We start from the raw sequence: 18386 nt of genomic DNA, 5'->3' as shown, positions 1-18386 counted from the left end.
TGCGGATTTTCTGCAGACCACTAATGCATGTTATGCAGGTTGGCTCTACCGTCACTATTAAATGTGGCTTCATCGGTCCAAAGAATTTTAAATAAAAAATCTCTGTCCTCGCGTATCATGCCTAATATCCAATGGCAATAGTCCAACCTACGGTCAAAGTCTGCTTCTTCCAATGCCTGATGTAAATTAACATGATATGGGTGCATTCTATAAATATATTAAAAAAAAAGCTGAACTTAAATAAATCCATATATGGCGATGGCTATTAGAATTTACCTATTGTCCTTCAAAATATTTTGAATCGTTGTTCTTGATATGCCTAATTCAAGGGATAATGCTCTTGTGCTAACATGAGGATTTCCTTCAATATATCCCAGTACGCTGTTAATATTGTCCACATTTCTTTTAATTCTTGGCCGTTGAAACCTATGCCGAAAACTACCATTGGCTGGTAAGTTCGCCACTAATCGGGGAAAAAATCTAACATCGCAAGGACTTCGATTTGGATATCGAGCAGCATAAACTCTTTGCTACTGCAGCATTTTGAAGACATTCAAAATAAACCGCAAGCATATCAACAGCTTCAACTTTCGTAAAACGCATTTTGCAAAAACAAAAAATGCTCAAGTACCGTAAAACTTTTGACAACTTACTATTGACAATTTGAGGAATGTTTATAATTTGAGTAGACATTTGTTTTGTTGCATTCCATGGCCTGCTTTCTAATAATTATTTTTTTCGTTTTATATCCATAGTGAATATATAACATAAAATAGGTCTGATTTTTGATATAAGCATTATTAATACTTACCTTTTAGTGATATTAGGTAATATTTTCAAAAATGGTAAATTTTGTTTTCAAAAGTAGTGAATTTTAAAAAATTCCAAAATAATTAGTATAAAAAAATTAAAATTTAAGGGTATAAAATATTCTTTGGCCTATATTTTAGGTTAGGAACAAGATATCGAGTTGCGGCAAGATTATTTAGACATCATTTAGCTATTTTTTTCTATGAAAAAAAAATCATATCAACGCATTTAAGTTTTTTGAGAAAATTAGTCATTTGTGTCAGAAAGCCGAAAAAAGACCTCTAGCGGCGAGATGTAAAACTAACAAAACATGAAATATAATAATATTCGTAGCTTAATAATAGCTCTTTTCAACTAGCCCAAGTTTGATAAAATCGGCTAAGGCGTTTTTAGTATACAGGGTGTGTTTGAAGCCAACTTTTGAACACCCTCCACCACTTTATTTTTAGAGATACAGCAAAACTATTCAAATAAAAAAAGGTTCGGATTAGTTCCTACTTTAATAATCAGCTATTTTTTTGTTAGGTTAATTCAGCAAAATTTACAGAAACATCAGTTTTCTAGATTCAAGATTGCAGTTGCGTCCCCTAGCGGCCATTTTAGAAACTTGAAAATATTTTCCAGGCCATTTTAGTAATAAATTTTTTTATCGCAAGCTTCTACGATGGATAGTTTTCCAGATACAGTACCTCGCATTCTTATTTGGCCACCCTGTACAAAACATTGCAAATACCTTCTAAGAATCTTTGTTAGGTACATTTAAGTTTTTAGCTAATATTAAGCATTTCGCATTTAAAAATAATTTATTATGCCTTGGTAGAATCTCGTCTTCAGTACGGAATTTAAGGAGAGGAATTCTTTACGGGAGGGGCTAGAAACGTATTTTTAAAATGCCTAGAAATCGTTCAGAAGGGTATCATTAAAATAATTTATAAAAAACCTAGACTATATTCCTCAGATCTACTCTACAGTGAAACAAAAATTTTCGATATTTGTCAAATGTTTTTTTATAATATTTAAACATATTTACACAAATATAAATCAAACATTTCATTAATTACCCATCAGTATAATACAAGAAATAGTCAACAGAATGGTTTTGTGAGGACAAACCACTACAGCTAGGAAGACAATAGGGCAACATTGTTTTACTTATCTTCTTACCAGATGTTATAATTTCTTACCAGTAGAAATGAGAGGTGTTATTCTAGGTAGCAACTCATTGGGATTGGTTAAAAGTAGGATCAAAAAAATTACAGCAAAATAGACAGCTTATTAATGGTTTGGTAAATATTAGAAATTAACGTGTCCACTTATATGGTTATATGGTAAAAAAAATACCAGCAAGTCCTCGCACAGCGTACTAGCTCCTGAGGGCTTGGGACATTATGTATTTATTGCCGAACTAATGTTTATTAAATTTACTTGTCTTTCTTTTGTTATATTGCATTTGAAAATAAAGATTATTATTATTATTATTCAATATTTTCCAAAAAAAAACAAAAGTTAATAGTGAAAATTAAATTAAAAATTATCAAACTGTAAATTTTTAATAAATTTCAAACCTTCATGGGACATTCCAAAGCTGATGCAAATGCACAGCAAAGTCATAAGACATAAAATATATGGCATATAATTAAGTAGTCAATAAAATGATTTGAATACAGTATTTGCTTAGTGCTATACAGTTATAGACTTTTTATTAGTTTTTTGTTATAATGCAAACGTTGGCGGCTTAATAGTTGTTTATTATACAACTTCAAAAGTTTAGCTTAGATCTGATATTACTGCGCTTCGAATTTTTTTTAAATTAAAATTAATGTTTTAATTTAGTAACTGACATAAACATGTGGGAAGAAAGAAATTTTTCGTTGGAAAAGTATATTCTGGATTCTAAGGCATAAGTCTCAGTACTTACTCAATCTTCCACAATATTTATTTCATAATTTATCATGCCAAGACATCGTAACTTTTTTATTTTTATTTAGAATGGAATGATAACTTCTAAGTCAGCAAGACCTCGTAAAACTACATCTCAAATTGATAAAGCTATTAAAGGATTATAAAAACGTGATCCCAGGCAAGTTATAAACGAAATATTGTAACAATGTAATATTAATATGAGAATTATAGAATGAACGTAATATAAGAAAGAAAGAATATACAAATTTCTACTGTAAAGCATGGTAAAGGAGAAAATATAATGATCTAGATAAGAGCTAATCCTGCTCTCACATCAAGTCTAAGATAAAATGGATCAGTATGAAGAGATATTGGAAGATACACGGCTTTCATATTTTGAAAAATATAATCTATTGCGCTGGATCTTTTAATAGGGCAATGATCCTAGATATGCGTCCAAGCTAGTAAAAGTGTAGCTTCCTGAGGAAAACATAACTGTACTTAAAAGGTCCTACCAATCTCCAGACTTAAAACCCATTGGACATCTCTAATCAACTTACATTACAAAACAGTTTTATCACTAAACAAAACTCTCTATTTTATTCTCGACACGTGCTTCGCCAACAATGTTAGCATCTTCAGGAGAAGATTAAAGCTAAACTAAAATTACGTACAAGTGGTCTTATCTACTAAAGATGTAACTAATAAAGCGCAAAAACCAATTAAGATTGGCGCAACATGGGATTGGACATTTATCCTTATTGAAAATGATTTTTTAATTTTTGAATATTGCTAAACTTTTTCTTAAAGTACCATATCAAAGCAATTTGTCAAGATAGGATCATAATGATATTGATACACAAGTTTACTTATTTTCATCATATTATCAATAAACCTATCGTCATAACCATTGACTCTATGCTAGGTACTGCTGAAATATAAGTTATCTTATCGTTCAATTGAATATTTAACCTATTATAATTTGGAAGACCATCTCTGTATGATGAAAAACGTAGAAATTTAGTTTGATCATAATTTACACTTAATGTTTTCCTCGAAAACCAATTAAAAACATCCTTTAAAGCCTCTTCTGAAATTATTTTTTCAATTTCTCAGTTTAAATAAATTATAAAAAACAAAGGTCCTAGTATAGTGCCCTGAGGTATACCAAACTTTACAATTCTTGTTTCGCTTAAAATATTTCCTATGGCAACCCTTTGGGTGCGACCAGATAAATAATTTGTAAATAATTTATGCGGTATTCCCCATATTTCAATATTATCCAAGTCCTCCAATAGTTTATGGTGGTCAACTGTATCGAATGCCTTAGCCAGATCCAGAAAGACTCATAGACAAGGATTACAACCATCGAGAGATTTGTAGATTTTTTTGTTAAATTGCCTATTGCGTCTTGAGTACTAATGCCCTCGCGAAAACCAAATTGTTTGTTTGATATCAAGTCGTATTTTTTAAGGTAGGTAGACAATCTGACTTTAATTAATCTTTCGTAAACTTTTGCTATACTATTTATTAAAGAAATAGGCCGATAATTAGATGCTAGTGCCTTATCCCTTTTCTTTAAAAATCGGTTTTATTACAGCTGTTTTCAATTCCGTCGGTATGGTATGTCCCCGTCTTAAAACTAAGATTAAAAATATGTGTTAGAGGTTCAGATATTCAAATTTTTATTTCTTTAAGAGTCTCAGCTTTTATTTGATCATACCGAATGAATAAACATTAATACAAAATTTGACTTTTGAATAAAAAAAAATTAAATTTGAATTATTTGTATTAAAAATCTGAATTTGAATCAGAAAAATATTACTTTGGTTTCAAAACTGATTTTTTATATTAAGTTTCAATTCCAAATAGTGACTGATTTAACATCAAATTAAGCAGATTAAAATATGGCATTTTATATAATTTAAGTTAAACTTTTTGTACTCATTTATGTATAAATTCAACGTCAACCGTCAATACCAAATTTTTCAGTTAAAGGTTTACTCCTATTCCCTTTGACCGAAAAGATATTTTTGCGTAAAAAGAATATCGTGCAAATAATTATATAGGTAGGTAAACTTTATTTTAAGAAGCAGTTTAAAATAATATATATGTTTGTAGTAATGTATGATAGTTAAAACAATAAAGGTGGATCAACAGAAAAAACTTGTTAGGTTAAACAGAAATAATATGCTCTATACTGTTTAAGAAACAGAGTAAATTATGTGATCGATTATCACAAAAAATACTCCAAACACAAGATAATACAATATTTTGTAACAAATAGGTTTTTTCATCAGTCAGGCTTTCGGGCAAATCGTCCTATGATTCTACGGCTCTCTTAAATATAACCGACAATATTGTAAAAATACCAGATCCGAAAAAGGCAGCAATTTTAGTTGTATTAGATTAGTTAAAAGCTTTTGATGTCATAGATCATGATTTGATGTGTGCGAAACTACACACAACCGCAATGTCTAGGGATAATTTAGAATTTTCTTAATTTTTTTTTTAATTTGTTAAAATTTTATTTACTTGCTATAAATATAAAAATATCTAGACTTTATCCTTATTTTAGACTGCTTAAACCACACTGTACATTTTTCTACTTAATTTATTTATCTCAAATAAATAAACAAATACACATATCGTTATTTATTGTCTTGAATTCTTTTACCAAAAAAAAGTGTTTGCGTTTTTTTGGAAAAAAGTTTGTTCATAGAGCTCAGTATAGTTCTTGCTAACCATGCAGCGCAGACATTTAACGAGAGAAGAAATGATACGAGCGGTGGGCCTTTTAGATGGTGGTATGACGCAAGCACAGGTTGCAGTGAACATGGGCACTACTCAAAGCGTGATTTCACGCTTATATGCACGGTATCGAGAAGAAGGCGATGTGGCGGAAAGGCATAGAGGTCGCTTACGTATTACAACCCCTCTACAGGACCGCTTTTTACACTTAAATGCTCGAAGACGCCCCACTGTAACAGCACCAGAATTGCAAATCATGCTACAGCAAGTGCATAACGTTGAGGTTTCAGCCGATACTGTACGCCGACGTTTGCATGAAAACAACCTACGTAGTCGTCGGCCTTTAAGGGTGCAACCGTTGTCCTGGGGTAATCGAGGAGTACGACTTTTGTGGGCGGAAGAACATTTGTTGTGGCAAAATGAAAGTTGGGCAAATGTGCTGTTCACTGATGAGTCTCGGTTTGGAATTTACCCCGACTCAAGAAGAGTTCGCATGTGGAGAGAGCCTGGAAACGCAAACCGCCTGTGCAATGTCCAGGAAGTGCATTCTTTTCGTGGCGGAACCATCATGGTTTGGGGAGGCATTAGTATTGGAGGAAGAACAGACCTCATTTTATTAGAAAACTTTTTAACTGGCAGATTATACGTGGATCAGATACTGGCACCTGTTGTTATTCCGTATGCAGCAGCAATTGGTCAAACCTTTGTTTACATGCACGACAATGCCAGACCACACACTTCAAGGGTTGCTAGAGAGTTTCTAGAAATGAATAATATCGATGTCTTACCATGGCCACCTCAATCCCCGGACCTAAACCCCATTGAACACATGTGGGATATGCTTCAAAGAAGAGTTCTTCGTATGGAAAGACCAAGAGACAATAGAAGAACTTTGTTTCTGACACTTCAAGAAGCCTGGAATGAGATACCCCAAGATGATATTGATCATTTAATTCTAAGCATGCCCAGACGATGTCAAGCAGTTGTGAACAGTCGTGGAGGTCATACAAGTTATTGAATATTGTTTTTGTTTATTTTTTGTTAATTTAAAATTAAGAATTAAATTTTTGTAAAACCTAGTTTCTCAACAACTTTAATTTTTTTGCATTTTTTTAGAAAAAATATAAATTATTTAAAATTTTTTGGGTTTTTTTATTACCTTATAAACTACTCTTAAACTTGCAAATAAATTTAAAAAAAAAGATCATATTAAAAAATATATATACAAATTTATTCAAAATATCCCTAGACATTGCGGTTGTGTGTATATTCTTATGGATTTGATGATGCAGCCCATTTCTTTGGGAGTTATTTAAAAGGCCGCAGGCAGTTTGTTAGATTAAATGGAGTTTGATAAACATTCATTCATTTTTAATCTTAACCAAGAAATATTATCTCTGGTGTACCCCAGGGATCTATTCTTGGGCCGCTGTTATATATTATCTATATATTCTATACAGCTGATATGTTCTCAAGTGTGTCTTTCTCTTATATTCAATTATAATCTCTATAAAAATTGGTGGCTTATATATTGATGTAAATTTAACTTTTAAGCAACACATTTCAACTCTATTGAAGAAGAGTTATGTGAAAATCAAAATGCTATATAGAAATAGACATATATTAAATTTTAAGACTAGAAAAAAATGATGTGAATCACTAATCATGTCAATATATTTTTGTTGTTTTATAGTATATATCAATTCTTGCGTGTTGTAACTAAAAAAAGAATTAAATATTATTATAATAATTTAATATCATAGACAACTGATGACAAAAAAGAACCTAGTTATTTATATGAAAAGCTTACTTTTAGGGATGCTGTACATAGTCGTAGTTTAAGAGATAAAAAATGATTAAACATGCCTCAGCATAGAACGTCATTGTTTTAGAGAGGGTTTACCTACAATTCAGTTAGTTTAAATAATAAACTGCCTATGATATTTAACCAGTACAATTTTTCTTACCTAGGACTAGAATTTAAATAATATTTGTTAGAACTTCAGTAATTTTAATATTTTTATTTATGTTTATTTTTCATTGATTAGTTGTAAGTCACAATATCTATTTTTGTTTTGGTTTTGTTTTAATTTTTATTTTATTTTTGTTCGGTGCGATTGGTTAAGTGGAGGAATGGCCACAAGGTTAAACTTCGCCAGTTGTACCCTTCATAGTGTGCACAAAATTTTCTAATTATATTGTATTCACTTATGAAGTAATAATCAAGACATTATTTATTTATTTATTTATTAGCAAAAGTGCAAATGAACATTAGAATTTGAAGCAAGATATGCAAATCCAATTAAATGCTGAGAATATTATCAAAATTTATTATTACACCTTAAAATGTAGAGCAATTTTATTAAATAAAAAAAGAAATATATTTTTTTACGTCGCTAATATACAGGGTGTCCCGGTTCATGTGGGAAATCTCTCGGATCCAGGTACATCGAAATTTCTCTGTTTTTTAAATAACTAGCGTACTTATCTCATTTAAAAAAAAAAAAAAAAAAAACATTGGCTCGTTTATTATTTTTTTTCTCCAAAACGGGTCATTTTATCGATAATGAACAAAAGTACCTTTTTTTTAGCCCAGGGTTCAAGGTATCCATATTTATTTTTTTATTTATGTATTTAACCTGTATTTAACATACAGGGTGTTAAAAATATACGCATTAAAGTGTACAACCTAGTCCGCCCCTGGTAAAGTAAACAAGGCAAATGTATTTTAAGGATGTCATTTTAAGAGGTCCCTAATAGTGTTCATCACCTAAAATTTGTATTAAATTCTACCGGGTAGTTTAAAAGTATTTATGAAAAACCAATTTCCAGCAGCGTCCTTTAGGAGGCTGTATCTTCGTAAAGAAGGCCTGTGGGAATTTTTTTTATAGGAACGTTCGGTATAATTTTTTTTATTGATATTCCTGAATCCGAGAGATTTCCCACATGAACCGGGACACCCTGTATATCGTTTGCATTGACTTTTTAAATATATAATACCAAACCATGTGCTATAGAATTTTCCTTACAAATTATTTCAATTTTTTTTTTAATATTATTTTATTAAATGTTTCGAATTATAATTGACCAAACAAACGCTGTTTTCTTTCTATTAAAAAGCTCCGATACCAGTCCAGTACCTTATTGGACCATAACATAATAGGAAGTCATAAGGGACACTATCAAATGCCTTTCTAAAGTCGCAGTTCAGAGCAACCGAGATATTCATTACATCAAGGTATAAAATCTGTGAAAATAATATACAGGCTGTTCTAAATTCGGTGCAAATATTTTAAAAGTGTATTGTTGGAGTTGAAATAAGACTTTTTTTTGCTATAAACATGTATCCTAAAATGCAATGTAAATCAAATTTTAGGGAAGGATTCAGGGAAGCTTACCCTGTTGATGACCCGTATGTTATGTTTTCTATAAGAAAATTAAAAAATTAGCAACACCATCTAGAATTCTTGATCTCTAAAATGTTTATTTCTTGCATTATTTCGATATAATTAAGCGTTTTCGAGAAAATTGCTGATAAACGAAAGTGGAGCATTTTTAAACCCGATTAAACTATTAAATTAATGATTTTCTTCAACAAGTTTGAGCGGGCTGTAGCGCTTAAAATATTTGCACCAAATACTGTAACACCCTGTTTTATGTCAACTAATGTCCTACTTAAGAATCCACGTGGATTTGGAGTATATTTTTCTTATAAAAGCAATTATGCAATCACAATCATGGTATATGTGAGAAAGCTTTTTGAATATATAATACAAAATTAGCTAAAGAACTAATATTAGGTATGAACTATTAGCAAAGGTCATCATGAGATATAATCATTAAAACTTAAAGCAAAAAATCAAAATTCACTTAAATGCTAAAAATATTATTAAGATTTATTGTTATTCAGTTTCTCTTTAAAATGTAGAATATATAATGTACAAAAATAGACGATTTGTACGGGCTTTTTAAATATGTAATACCAAATTATGGTCTATAGAAATTGCCCTTTCAAATTAAACCTTGATAAATAAAAAAATCAAACAAATAAAATTTCTGATTTAACCAAACTCTTTAAATATGGTTTTAATGATTGTTTCTCCATAAGGATTCAATACTCATACAAAAATACCCAATATCAAAATAATTATGATATCTAATATATCTGAGTGCCGAAATAAAGAAAACATATATTGAAATAGCAAATAATTTCTTAGTTTTAAATGAACATTATTAAGCAGCCAGACAATAAAATCCGTCAAAATATCCAGACATTCAAGGTTTCGATATTGGACGTTCTTTATTATTTGACTTAAAAATATGTTTTTACTGTTTAAACGTTCCTAGCAAAAACGTTATGAAGATTTATTTTTAAGCCTGGCAAGCACTGGAGTTACGGATTGCGGAAGAAAAAGCAATGAGAAATTGTTTTATTTTTGTTGAACTAGGAAAGTCAGAAGTTGAATAAAGGACTGAATATATTTGAAATTAGTTGGTAAAAATGAACCTATGAACTAATATTCCCTAGCAAAAAAGTAGATTAGACGCATCTGATTTGTTTGTAAGTACAAAAAGAACCGAATTTGTAAATATTAAAAAAAAATTGTGATTAAATCTTAATTTTTCTTACAAATTCTTGTCTTCTGGAACCGCACGTCTACTACAGTAAATACTGTCAACGAGTTTTCAACTTAAAAAGTACTTCAAAAAATAGAACAAGGAAATTGCTATTTTAACCAAATGGGTCAGCATGTACAGAGAATAATACAAAAATGCATAGTTATGGTAGTGCTAAGTTGAACAACCCAAGTATACATAATTTTACTGATTATACAATGTTAGAAATTGATAAAGCTTTCATTAGGAAACATAGTTGGATGCTAGATCTATTATATATACAGGGTGTTTATTTAATATCGCAATGCTCGACTGCGGCTAAACCTTGAAACGGAAAAAACCTTTAATAGTAGGAGGAATGTTAATTAAGTTCAAGGGGCTACTTTTTAAAATTAGTTTGGTTGATACAGGATGTCCGAAAAAAGCGTGGTACATAATGTGATTTTTTTTTTTAAAAGAACCATCTATTTTTTTTTCGAAATGGGAGTTCTATTTGACTCCTTCTTTAACCCAAAAATGCTAGTTATTAAGAATTTAAAGAATTTTTCATAAAAATCAATGTTTTACTTAAATATTATTTTTTACCACCGACGTTTTTTATCTTTTTGAAAAATCTATGTAGAGTCCTTGGCTAAAATCACTTTATCTTTCGAAATTCCAAAATTATTTTTTTTATACAGGATGATCAAAATGGTCACTCAAATAATGACATTTTCAATTCAATTTTACGCTTTTTTTTAAATGGAACAGCCTGTATCTAGTAACGCGTTTTGATAGGGTATTCTTTGATCTTCAATTTGATACCAATAAGTTTGCCTTTATCTCTAACCGTTTTCTCAAAATTTGTTGTTAAAAGAAGAGTGACACATATTTTTTATAGGCATTACGACACTTACGAAGAAAACAATTAATAGATATTTTATGGAATTAGAATGACAAGCGCTTTTTCACTCTGTTAAACTCCATTTCGAACACGTTTTAGTAAGGAAAAAAGTGAACCATATAGTAATAATAACCATAATAAAAAATAGTAGTATTAATCCCTGATGCTTATCTCATTTAAAAATGCGAATTTTTTTCGTACAAGTAATGTAATAAGTTGCCCTTAATTCACTTATTCTTTTTTGTATAACGTATGCCAATTAAAATGTTTACTTATCATTCATGTTAAATAAATTTGTGTCAAAATGAATTACTCTTAGCGAGAATTAGTAAATATGAATAATGTTATCGGTGAATGCCTTGGGAACTATTTTGTGGCTTCAAGGATTTATTAGGAAAAATTTCGTAATAACCGACATCCTGATGATACAGTGTTGACGAAATTAAAAGAACAATTCAAGCGAGTACAGAAAGCAAACTAGAACGAAAACAGTTTTAAATGAAGAAAATCAATTGGTAATCACCATATCGATCGTTGCAACACCGGAAATTAGTTCTTAACTGACAACTAAGTGAGAACTTATCGAAATCGTCCGTGAAAAAATGTCGCAAGAAAAACAAATATATTTCCTATCATGCGCACTTACATCAAGAACTTGCCAAAAATGATTTTGAGAAAAGAATAACTTTTTGTCAATGGGCACAAAATCAAGCAGCAGAAAACGAGATTTTTTTTTAAAAAGAGATTTTGTGCCTTTGTACATGCCATTGCCATGCCATTCAATGATGAATGTACGTTCCATAGAAATGATTCTGTGAACCGACATAACTTTTATTTTTACGACACAGAAAAGCCCCATCGAGTTTTTATCAATAATTTTCAAGACAGATGAAGCATCAATGTTTGGGGTGCAATAGTACATGATTTTGTTTTTGGTCCATACTTTTCTTAACTTTTTAACTTGGATTTCCACTGGATGGCCTCCTAGGTCACCAGAATTAACGCTCCTCGATTTCTTCTTATGTGGAAGTGTGGGAATCTACTAGGGAAAATATGGTGAAGCGCATACAAGAGTCTTTTAGACGTATTAGGCCTTCCACGCTTCGTATAGTTAGATCTTTCACGCGTACGGCTGATTTGTGTTTGGAGGTAAGACAAAGTGGTAGACATTTTGAGCAATTTTTATGATAGAACTTATTTATAAGGTTTCTAATTAATGTTGTTAATGTTTTTGGTAAATTGTTGATGTAAGTGAACTTGATGGGAGTAATATTTATTTTTCTTGTGGCATTTTCCTACCGAACATTTCTGTATTTGTAAGTCCGTGTTTGTTTTATTAATCGACCGATATATTCATTGCATCAAAGTATAAGCATAAATCTGCAGTCTTATATTTATGACAACTAATTTTCAACTTAAGAATTCACATTGACTTGGAGATCAAGTGTGATAGGGCATATACAGTGTGTTATACTAAGCGTGGATCGCGGCTGTATTTCGGGAACTGGCAATCTAAAATCATTGACTTTTTTTTACATTATAAAAGTGGCTAAGAAAAACTACTAAAAATGATTTTTAAATTCTAAATTCTAAAGGGCGTAATTAAAAGGCCAATAATCCCTGAAAAATGTCAGCTTAAGGTACCTTTTTTTGACATAATTAGAAACCTTGGAATATTTTCCACTACATAGTCAAACACTCATTGGCGTACCAACCTTCAAAAAGTACGGAAAGCTAATGAAAGTGTAATTGCTTAAATTGCTATAACTTTTAAAATATTTATCCGATTTTGTTCAATTTGGGTTTGTTCGCAAGTGAAATCTAGGTAGTTTTAAATATTGTATCCAGTAGTACGCGAAAGTTAAAAAAAAATTAAAATTGAGAGGAGGCATCGTTTAAATTGAAGACTGCTACTTTAATTTTTCCACAAAAATTTAAATGGCACGGAATAATTTTGATAGCAGACTCAAAGTTTACTAGAAAAAAACTGTAAATTGCAGTCGGCTATTTTTTTTACTTTTCGAGTTATTACCTAAATAAGAATTTTTTAGACGCTTAATATGGGTTTGTTACTTGGCATTAATAATTATTGAGTTTCTTTTGTTTACTTGACACCTCCTTTCCCAGTTTATTTAGGCATCAGACTAATCCAAATTATGTGTAAAATGACAAAATTTCTAAAAATTCTGAAGTTATTATAATAAAAAGATAATTTAGTTTAATCATAATTTCTAATTACAATTATGAGAGAGTAACTTAACTATCAAAAATGACTAAGTGTTTGTAAATACTTAAAAAACCGGAAAAAATTGCAAGAAAAGACTTTAATACGAAATTTATTTTCGGCTCATTCACCATTTTGTCAACATCATAAAGTTTAATGCATTCACCAGTTTGTCAATATTATAGCTAATCAAACTTGTTCTTGACACAATGGTGAAAGTGCCATAAATTTTAATCTGATTTTACTATTAAAAATCAAAGATGTTCTCGAATTATTTATGTAGCTACAGAAGTGAACTAAAAATCACCACATTTTTACCAAAAAGGTGAATGCACCATCATAGGAAGTTTTAATGTATTTTAATTCTCAATTGCCTGGAATTAAGAGAATTATATTTTCAAGTTTTAAAGGTGCTTTCACTATTTTGTCGAATGAGTATCAATATTTGGTAAAAAAAATGAGACTTAACCATAAATTGAAACAAAAATTGCAGATTTTTATTAGTTTTAATTAAAAATTACCTGACTGTTAAAAATTACTAAATGTTTGTAAATACTTAAAACACCAAAAAAAGACACAAAAAGTTTTTAATAAGAAATTTGTTTTTGACTCATTCACCATTTTGTCAACATTATCAAGTTTAATGTATTTTAATCCCTAACAGCCTGAAATTTATAAAATCATGTTTTCAATTCTTCAGGGCGCATTCACCAGTTCGTCAATATTATAGGTAAACAAACTTGTTCTTGACAAAATGGTGAAAGTGCCATAAATCTTAATCTGATTTTACTATTAAAAATCAAACATGTTTTTGTTTTTTTTTAGAGTGTATTTTGCTTCATTAATCTCGAATTATTTATGAAGCTACAAAAGTGAACTAAAACTCACCAAATTTTGACGAAATGGTGAATGCACCATCATGGGAAATTATAAAGTATTTTAATTCTCAATTGCCTGGAATTAAGAGAATATGTCTGTCGCATGAGTATTTACATTTGAAAAAAAATTGGAATCAACCAAAAATTGGAACAAAAATTGCAGATTTTCGTTAATTTTAATTAAGAATTACTTAACTGTAAAAAATGATAAAATGTTTGTAACTACTCAAAACACTAAAAAAAATGACAAGAAAAGCCTTTATTAAAAAGTGAGGTAAATCTAAATACTAAATCTAGAAATTACAAATAATTTATTTTTGACAGTTGACATTTTTAATTAGTTGTGCGTTGTTGTATTCTATTCGAATTCATTATTTTAATTCGCTTTTCTTGTTGTTATTTTGTGGGGTGTGTTTTTCTTGCTAAAATGACTTACACCAGTGCCGAGGCTTATGACATGTTCACCGTATATTTTCAGTATTTTGAAAATGCTCCCATTGCGGCACATGAATATGCTGTAAAATCTCCTGAACGAAGGCATTATAGCAAAAAAGTATTTCGACAACTAGGATAACGTTTAAGGACAAGAAGTGTACATCCCCTTTATGTTTCAATTAGAAGGTGTCCAGTAAGAAACCACGAACATAATATAAACGTTTTTGTATATGTTGACTGTACCGCAAATTTTCAGCACGAGAGAAAAATTGCTTTATCTTGGAATTAGTCATGCTTCAGTGTTCCGAATTTTGAAAAAAAATTAAACCTCATCTATATCATATATCCTTGCACCAAGCTCTATCTAGAATATGATATTGACAAACGACTCGACTATTGTTATTGGCTTAGAAAAGTGTGCAACAAAAATCCTCAGTTCCTCTTTCAAATGTTGAGTTGCACTAATGAAACAAGTTACAAGTTGGAGTACAAATGTCTGGTGCGGAGTGTTAAGAAATCGAACTATTAGGTCGTTTATTGTTTATTGTGGATGCAGATTTAAATGGTGAATTATATTTTAACTTTTTACAAAATACCTTGGCACTAAGTATAAATATGGGGTATCAGCATAATGAAAGAGCGCGTGATTTTCTAAGTAATAGTCACCCAGATCGCTGAATTGGAAGAAGTAGTTTGTTCCCATGGCCACCTAGATCTCCCGATCTATCCATGGTAGACTATTCCTTATGGAGACGCGACACTTAGAATATTTGTAAAGTTTTTGTTCTTTGGTTATAACCCTTTGGCGTTAAAACATACTTTAAATTTTTTAGGATTATTATGTTTAAATTAAATTATTTTTTTTATTATAATAACTTCAGAATTGAAGTTATGCTTAGTTACTATAACTCGAAAAGTAAAAAACACAGCCGACTGCGAACTTCAGGTTTTTTTTGGTGGCTAAACTTAATCTACTTTTCGTTTTGCTTAAATGTTTATGGGTTCCATTTAACTGTTCATAGGAAAAAGAAAGTAACAATTTTTAATTCAAATGACGCCTCCTATCAATTTTGCTAAAAACATTCGCGTACTACTGGATACAATATTTAAAACCTTAACATTTTTAAACAAGCCCAAATTCAACAAAATCGTGAGTCATTTAAACAACTATACTTTCACTACCTTTTCCTACTTTATGACGATTGGTACGCCAATTAGTCTTTGACCAAAATAATGAAAAATATAAAAGATTTCTAATTATTTAAAAAAAAGTATGTTAAGCTTACATGTTCCGGAGAAAATTAGAATTGAACTATTGACCCTTTAATTACGCCTCCTAGTGGCAACATTTCAAACTTAAAAATATTTTCCAGCATTTTCCCTTGGCCACTTTTATAATGTCACAAAAATTTCACTGATGTCAGATTGACAGTTCTCGAGATATAGACGCGATCCACGCTTAACGCAAAACTAACTAAACAAATAACATTTGGTATAAACTAATAGCAAGGATGAAAAAATCATCATTAGAACTAGCAGCAAAATATCAAAAACCACTCAAATGCCGAGAATAGTATAAACATTTATTGTTAGACTCAGTTTAACTTCAAAATGTACAACATGTCAAAATTTTCATGATATTCAATATACCTGGTGTGCGAAAATAGGGAAACCATATTGTCGGCTTACTACCAAAACCAGATAAGTAACATTTTGTTAGTTTTGTGCGCTTACCCTCTTTTAGCTGTACAGTTTTGAGCAAAATGAATAATTGCCAAAACAATCCTAGATCTATCATTGACTTTTCATTGTCCAACACTTATATGGTTTATGCAGTAAATTTATACACAATTTTTGGTTACGAAAATGCACTAAACGCAAAAATGTACTTGCTTTGGCAGTAAACCGACGATATATTGAAATAGTCAATAATTTCGTCACTTTTCTTGTCTTAAAAAAGTCAAATAAGTATATTTATCAAACGAGAAGATCCGTCAAAATATCTGGACGTTCAAGGTTTCGATATTGGTCCTCAGACGTTTCTTTATTAATTTACTTAAAAAAAGTTTTAACTGTTAAAATCTTCTTAGCAAAAACGTTATAAAGATTTATTTTTAAGGCTGGCACGCACACGAGTTATGGATTGCGGAAGAAAAAGCAATGAAAAATTATTTTATTTTTGTTGAACAGGGAAAGTAAGAAGTTGAATAGAGGACTTAATATATTTTTAAATTAGTTTGTAAAAAGTAACCTGTAAACTAAGATTAACAAGCAATAATCTAGATAAGACGCATCTAATTTTTTTAAAGAACCAAATTTGTAAGTCCTTTATTAAATATTTCTTTTTATTATAAGTTTTTGTCTTATGGAAATACGTCTACTACAGTAAATACTGCCAACTGGTCACTCTAAGAGTTTTGAACTTAAAAGAAGTGCATTTAAAAATAGAACAAGGAAATTGCTATTTTAACCAAATGGCTCATGTACAGGAAATACTACAAAAATACAATTTTACGTAATAATATTAATTTTATACGCGAAAAGCTACGTGACAATAAAATAATTAAAGCAGGCAAAATAAACGGATTCCAGGATCGCCATTTATATAATACTTTGGGTTTGTTCCAATATATCACCTCAAACTATAACTGCAGGTGTTCATATCAAAATAACAATAGCTCATCTATTAAAACTAATAAATGACCATTATAGATATACAATTAAAAAAAAAGCGCCTCAATACAAGTGATGTATTATGACAAAACTAGGCTACATACTTTACTACAGTGACTACCAGAAAAAAGGCAAAAGGGAGTGTCGTAAATTATCAATATCGTATGTATTAAAGGGGCTTTTCTCGTACCACCCGGGGTTCGGAAAACAACCACTTTTCGCACTCGTATCGTTCGCGGGACGTTGTTTGATTCCCGTCTAACCCGAAACTGTGCCGCGAGCGCTATTTTTGGTAGGCGAGTATTTTTAGTTAATGACGCGGGCGTCGGCGTCGCGGTGCTAAGTCCGACCTGAGCTAAAGTAAACGGCGCGCGATGCCCGTTGTAAAAATTGACAAAGTCGATGAGAATAACTTCTAAAAAGAAACAAAAAGACAATACACAGTTTATCTACCCGACCAGGATCAGGAATAACGTGCAACAGAAAGCTCCAACAAATATTTTATCAAAAAACTTTAATGAGTCTTTGCGAACATAGCTGATGTTATCTTCTTACCTAGTCCAAAGGCCATTATTGGAAAGTTTTATTTACAAATTTCTCTTTTAGGCTTCTTCTACTTCTTTGGGTGCCATCTCGTATCGCAGGTTGGATACCAATGATATCATTTCTATTCTTACTTTAATTGCCACTTTGAAAGTTCAATTGTACTATACTTAAACTAATCCTTTAAATTTCTCAAACATGAAATTTTCCTTCTACCAATGGTTCTTCTTCCCTGTATCAGTTTGAATTAGGCTAATTAAATTATATACAAAATTGTACTTAAAATTAGGATTAGCAAAACAGTATTACGCCACTAAACCTCCAAAATGAAACAAAAAATTATTTTTAAGACCCTCAAATTTTTTTAAATAATTTTGTGGAGTGACACTTTTAAAAGAACGGGGATATTTAATATACATAGTTTACAATATTGATACTATATTCAAAATTTTCAAATTCAAATTTATTTAAAAAAATGTACCGTAAAATGGGGTTACTTTGGCAGGTTTGGACCTATTATTGGACTATAACTCACAAACAAATTAAAATATTTTATATTTTCACTGTGCCTTGTGTACAAAATAGAGTAAATCACCCAATTATGGTTTTGTTTTATCGAGGGGGTATATATATATATATATATAAAGATTACAAATAGGGGTCTTTATCT

The 18386-nt window shown here is 30.4% G+C and overlaps 1 protein-coding gene across 9 annotated transcripts in view; it reads right to left on the bottom strand.

Moving 5' to 3' along the window:
- Positions 1-17458, bottom strand: part of LOC126734933 (titin) — a 117393-nt gene extending 99935 nt beyond the window's left edge. For 8 of the 9 annotated variants that reach the window (XM_050438777.1, XM_050438774.1, XM_050438772.1 and 5 more), the window contains exon 1: positions 17278-17458. The gene's annotated coding sequence lies outside the window, so the exon portion shown is untranslated. The remainder of the gene's footprint in view (positions 1-17277) is intronic. The other variant, XM_050438775.1, reaches the window with a different exon arrangement.
- Between the last annotated feature and the right edge of the window lie 928 nt (positions 17459-18386).

This window comes from Anthonomus grandis, chromosome 4, assembly GCF_022605725.1.
Source record: "Anthonomus grandis grandis chromosome 4, icAntGran1.3, whole genome shotgun sequence".
In the NCBI taxonomy this organism is placed as follows: Eukaryota; Metazoa; Arthropoda; class Insecta; order Coleoptera; family Curculionidae; genus Anthonomus; species Anthonomus grandis.
Note: the sequence above shows the minus strand (reverse complement) of the source record. Positions and strands in the feature narration are given on the sequence as shown.